Below are 6,787 nucleotides of genomic sequence, written 5' to 3'. Positions count from 1 at the left end.
CTTCTCCATGATTGTTTTCGACATCAAATTATGTGAAGCTCCAGAGTCAAACATAGCATTGTGCAGCACAAACTCATGCAATTGCAAACTAATATAAAATGGAGGAATGTCACTCTCGGGAGACTCACCATTCAAAGCTGGCCCAAAGATTAACTCCGGCTGATCATCTTGTACATTCACCATGTCTAGCATTGGGTCAACATTCAGCAGCTTGGAAATTTGGCTTCGGTAAGTGGCATTCTTCATGACCTCCGTTAAAGGAATAGATATCTTCACCTTTGCAATTTCATTCTCCAAACTGAAAACTGGAAACTTCTCACCTTCCTTTGCCGGATTATCTCTCTTCTCAGCTTTATCTTTTGGCGCATTTGATGGCTGGTCCGCTTTAGCTGCTGATGATGATGGAATTGTTGAGGGACCAACTATGTCTTTACCTTTTGAAGGAACTGAATCATTCTTTGCTGCAATGTCTTTTCTTTTCTGCACAGGATTGATAGGAATAGTCCGGCCTCTTAATTGCCTTTGCTGTCCTTGCTGTGCTGATAATGCATTCAAGTACCCTCTTTGATATTCTTCAGATTCTTCTTCAAGTATTGTATCGCTTGACAAAATATAATGCTCATCTTGGGGAAAGACAGAATTACTCACCAACTCATCTTCTTCCGTGATATATGTAGGCATATCATCAGGGGTGAAGAAATGATTTTCCTCGCCAACATTGTCACCCTCATCTTCAGACTCTTGACTAACAAAATTCTGCTGAAAAGGTGGTTTCATTTGCTGCTGAACTGTCGTGTCTTGTGCCTTTGTTTCACGCTGCTTGATTCTATATTGTTGCTGCGGTTGACCTCTGAAATTGGGATTACGAATCTGAGGCTCCGGCTTGTCAATAGTCATCTTTTCAAGTGCCCTCTTTATCTGCTCAACCTGCTGAAGAACCTGATTTGATGTGGATGCTTCCTCCTTGATTGTAACTCGCTTCTCTACCTTCATCCTTGCTCTATTGTCATTCAAATTTGCTTCAACGCTGACAACAATTTTTTGCATCTCCTCCAAGGTAGGCGGATCTCTATCTCTCAACGAATAAGCCATCTCTGGATCAAACCCATCCGGGAACTTAAGAAGTGTTGATTTTCTAGATGGCCTCAAATCATCGGGAATAGCATTATAAACTGTATTGAATCTGATTATATAATCTTGAACTGACTCACCCGGATTACGCTTGAGGTTGTTGTATTCGGCATTGATTTGAAGCAGATCCTTTCTGATTTCCCACCGATCTAAGAACTGATTTTGTAGTGCTTCCAAAGTAGTGATGCTGTTAGCTGCCAACCCTCTGAACCATTTCCTAACTTCTCCTGCAAATGTTTGCACGAATAACCGCATGGTAACATCTTCTTCATCTAACTCATATAGATCAAAAAATGTGGTCATCTTGTCGATATGTTGCTGAGCTGTAATACTTTGTGGAGTGCCATCAAACATGGGAATTTTACTTTGGTAATCAGCAGGCATATCATGAAGATTTGCAGGTAAAACCAATGGGGCAAACCGGGCAGCCATTGCTCTAGGTGGGGGAGTAGGATGTGTATGGAGTGGAGGGGCTGTGATAGCAGGGATTATTATAAGAGGAGGTGTAGTTTGTGGAGTTGGAGGAGTGGGAGGTGTGGGAGATGAAGGAGGAGAACCGGCTGCTGATTCAGGATAGGTGATTATAGGCGAAACTGCAACATAAGGAGGGAAAGACTCCTCGTGAGCCGTGATAGTAGATCCAATGTGATCAGAGATACTCTCAACAAAATCAGCAAGGGTAGTGGCTTGAACACTTGACTGAAGATGTCTTAAAATGAAATTTTCAACCAATTTATTATGTCTCTCAAACTCAATAACAGCTGCAAAATCAGGGTCAAGAACTAGAGAATCGAGTGCACTTTCAGACTTAGCTTTAAACAGAGACAACTCAAAGCTTTCGTCAAAATCTAGATCTTCAAGATAATAAAAAATAGCCGGACATGAGTTAGATCTGAAAATGGTTTTGGGATCTGTAGCCAGCTTGTTTTCTCAGAATAACTAGGAAAGAAAAAGCATTCAGCCTGTGAAAACTCTCAACCTATCATCCACGGCTCAGAGTTAACAAATACATGGGGATAAGATGTCAAAGAAGTGCTATGTTCACAAGCTCACAGAGATTGACTGAAGCAGCGTTTATCTACTTGCGCTGATGACAAGAGAGTTTTCAAAGGCTACCTAGTGTAACTTCAGGCTCTGTCTAAGACCTATGAAATAACACGTCAATGAGCACAAGATCAGTTTGTTCTCCCCAGTATGGTCGCCACTATGTAAGCACTTGAAATTTCACCTCAGGCTGAGAAGGAAAATCTCAAAGCTACATCAAACCATTCAGCCTCGTAGCTAGCCCTACGGGGCAGAAGAAGGCTCTCTCCGGTCAATCTCGGCAAATCTTCAATGAGATGAGATGACCAATCAAAGGTAACACTGATATTAGGCTAGTAAACTGATTGAAAGGTTGATTTAGGGGTTTTTTGGTGGCAAGTTGAGGATCTGCAATTTAGGGTGCGGGGATTTGACACAGTTTCTGCAGGGGGGTCTTTGGGGCAAGGTAGGAGCTTGTGTAGATGTCTTTAGCTGAAGTGGGTGATCAGGAAGAAAGATAAGAAAGCTAAAGAGAGAAAACAATGGATTTGAATTCTCTTTAGACAGCAGAAAACATAGAAATTAAACAAATTTGAAAGCAGAGCATGGCAAGCATGAGTTCTAACTTTATCACTTCATTTGTTTAATATGCAGCAGTATAGAAAGGAAATGAATCACATAACAAAGCTTACAATAACATGAAGAGACACACCATAAACATAATGAGTCCACAAGAATCCCAATGATGACTGCAAAACCCTGGTCTTCCTTAGCCAAAAATTGCAGAGATACAAGTGAATAATACAATGATAGTTCCTCCCTCAAGAGTCCAACCATGAAAATGAGCATGAAAGTACATAATATAGATGATCTAACTTCTTTCCCTGCTTCCAAGGGTCGAGCTCACTATCCTAGGAGCTGTTTTAACAACTTCTAAACTAAGCACTACAAAATAGGCAGTCAAAACAACTTGCCTCTAAAAACTTGGAAACCAGTTCATACAGTCAATTTTACCCTTTTACATGAGAGAAACTTATAGAAGAGTAAAACAAGAGTAAAAGTACCCAAAGAGTGCCACAAGTACAGTCAAAAGGATCATCATCGACCTCAGCAAGTCAAACTGGATCTAAACTGCAAATTCTGGGCTGAACTGGTCAAATATGGCAAAGTTCCCTTAACGGGTCGCGCACATCCAGCTCAACGGGTCGCGCACTTTGGAGCCCTGTTTGGAGGCCTTCCCGGTGTCAGAATGAGGTGCACGATAGCTCGTTGGAAAGGTCTCTGAGTATAATTTCCAACCCAATCGGAGTTTTTGGATTTGGAGGTCATTTTCTTAGTCAAACGTCAATTATCCTAAGACTACTTCTGCAGCTCAAAAAAGGGGCAGAAAGTCAAAATTTGACTGTATTTTGACCTTTTGGAGGCCCAAAACTCCATGAAAACTCAAGGTAATACATGGGCATATGTAACTTTACATGAAAAATCCATCAATGCTGAGTTTTCACAAAACGGAGCTACGATGACAAAGGGTCTCACCCGTTGAGAAGCCAAAACCTGTAAATTGCCCAAAAATGCCAAAAATGAGCCAAAACTTCCAAAATTTGTTGTACTTGGTGTTGTGAAGAGGCTAGTGAGTGTCATGATGAGTGAGAGAAGCCTCGACCAAGATGCGGAGTGGGTTGACCTTCTTCTTCCTCCTAAGAGCCTCGGTCAATCTTCTTTGGAACACTTTCATCTTTGCTTTACAAACGTGCATCCTAGCCCAATAATGGTTTTTCATGTTCCTTAGCAGCCTTTTGTCTTGGTTGGCCTTAGCCAACAGCCTCTCCAAGTGGGCATTCTCCTGAATAAGCAAAGACTCCCGGTCAACAGGCAATGGATCACCGGGCCTCCTACGGTTTAGGACTCGATCACTACGAATCCTCTAAATCTCATCAAGTGCCTTCTCCTCCTCCAGCGGTGTGTTCCGCTGCTCTAGATAAGTGATGGTCCACTGAGCACCATCAAGTCTCCGCTGCAAAATATCATTCTCGGCCCTGAGCTGCTGGATGATCTCCTTTGCCTCTTGGCTAGGAGAACTGACCTCAAGATTGATCACCAGATCCTCATGAACCATGGGCTCTTTGCCCCTCTGTAATACCTGTGCTGGTGACGAAAGCGAGGCCCCTTCCACCTGCTGTGGAGATAACACTCGCTGCTCTGAAGATGAAGGCGAGACCCCTTCCACCTGCTGTGGAGATAGTACTCGCCTAGCTGCTGAAAATAAGGCCCTTGGGCCTTTCTGATAAGTGACCATGGGAGTAGAGCTGACATGTCGGGTGATGGGAGCATCAGGCTGCTGAGATGGTCCCCCCTCCTCATGAATGGCCTCCTGATGTGGCTGAGGTGGCACTGTGAAAAAATCATGGGAGATGAACTCCTCCCATGAGATGCCCTGCTGTGTCAACTGATGCAAAACTATGAGCTGAATCAAACCATAGTGACAAAGGCTCCTATACTGCTGGGCTGGGGTCTTCCTCTGCAACATGGGTACCATCCTCTGAATGTTCTGAAACAGGAAGATCGGGAGGTTCATCATCCTCACCCGGGTGAAATGCATCAATAGGCGAATGTGATATGAATACACCTGTGAAAATCTGCCCTCACATGTGAAGTAATGCATGATGAGTCTCATGAGGGGGGCATACTCACTCCGAAGAAATCTGAATGGGAAAACACCTGTCAACAGTTTCACAAATGATGGCCGGATATAGGGCTCAAAGTGAACAAAATCAAGTAGTCTGCGCTTAGACCACACCTCACCCACATTCGGTATACCTGTAGCCTCTGAGATCACCTCGGGTGTCAATATGAAATTCACCCTTGCAAGAGTGACATGTCCATCATGGAGGTGTAAAAAAAACAAGCGGGCCAACTCTCTATGATGCTGAATCTGAGAGAGCCTCTCACAAAACTGATAGCATGACATGTACTGGAAACAACTCAGTGCCAAAGGACAAGCCTGTAACTCTGCCAATGAAGTAGGCTCCTCCCTCTTATGGTGACCTCCCTTACCCCCTCTACGAGGCCTCCTCTGTTCCTCAATCTCTGTAGATGATGAATGGTCATCACCTTGCTCATAAGTCTCGGTATCTGACATGGTTTTGGAGCAAGGTGGGAAAACTGAAGGACAAATTGAACTGCTGCCTCTGCCTGCAAAAGTACTGAACTCTATGCTGTTTCAAGGGGAAAAACATGAGGGGAATGTTAGGGGAGGGAACTTCTTAACAAGGAATGGGAATATATGATAATAACAGGGAATTTTCAAGGGAAACTTTACAAATTGTCATGCATATAGGAACAATTTTAACATTGGGAAATCATTTGCAAAGAACATCTCATATGGGACAAAACATGTATGATAATGAACATGTAAGGGGGTACATATATCAATAGGGGCATAGGGACACCATACACCAAATTTGCTTGTAGGAGTTCATGTGTATCATAAGGCAAATTTTGCTCTTTTTTCTGCTCTTAAGGAGTACATGCACATTAAGGAGTACATACACATTATTTTCACATAATGGGAGAGTATTCATGTGCAAGGGGATGTCAAGAGTATATAGGGGTTATGTACATGCTTTTTGATATACAGCAACATTTAATTCACATGACTCTTTCTTTCTTTACAAATGTATCTTTTCTTTTTGTTTTATTTTTTCATGTGTATGGTAGAGGGAATTAGGGTTTTGAGTGCTTGTGAGAGGGGTAGGGTTTATAGCTTAGGGATGGGGGAAAAAATCAACATTTTATGTACAAATCAAACGGGGCAGAGATGCAAGCATGACTATGAATGAAAAAGGGGAAGAAGGAAGGGACCAAATGGGAAAAAAAACACTTGAAACAGTCACAAAACCCTATCACTTTACAACATTAGCAAACAACCACTTTAATCCATTCATTTGCAAATTCAAAAGATAAAACCAAAGCACACATCCTTATTTTCATCACCCATACCAACAACCATGGACTAGGAGCCTACCTCGACCGATCAAGCAAGTTTGAAGAGGAATGAAGGAATCTGTTTGAAGTTTGGTAGCAGGCAGCTGAACGGGTCGCGCACAGCCCTGGACGGGTCGCGCACAGCTCAACGGGTCGCGCCCGTTGTGTTTTTGCACTACCGGAGACTGCTGGACGGGTCGCGCACCAGTAAACTTCCCGAAACCCTTGTAATTTCGCCTCCTTCGCCTTTCACTCTCTCACAATCTCTCTTGGAAGCTCGAAATGCACAATGAGAGTGAAAGGAGGGAGAATTACCTTTTATAATCTCACTTTTGAAAAAATTTCATCCAAAAAACCCACTTTATAAAGTCTATTTTGTCACTTTTTAAAACACTGATTTTCTTGGTTTCCTTTATCCTGAAGTTGATTTTTTGAGTGCTATCACCTGATTATTTTTGCAGGGAGATCATTTGAAGGACTGTGGCAAGGGGACCAGGGTTGTTGCTACCTTTCTGAAGACATTTTGGAAATTTATTCTCTTTACAAAAATTATCATGACCTTGGCTTTAAAAAACAGGGTTTTTAAATCCAAGGTTAAAAATGAACTATACATGATGAAAAAAATCAAAGGAACATGTTTACCATCCTC

The sequence above is a fragment of the Pinus tabuliformis genome, chromosome 4_2 (assembly GCF_031772625.1).
Source record: "Pinus tabuliformis cultivar Carrire ecotype Pingquan chromosome 4_2, CPIR1, whole genome shotgun sequence".
NCBI classification, from domain to species: Eukaryota; Viridiplantae; Streptophyta; class Pinopsida; order Pinales; family Pinaceae; genus Pinus; species Pinus tabuliformis.
The sequence above is the reverse complement of the archived record's forward strand: the minus strand, read 5'-3'. Positions refer to the sequence as shown.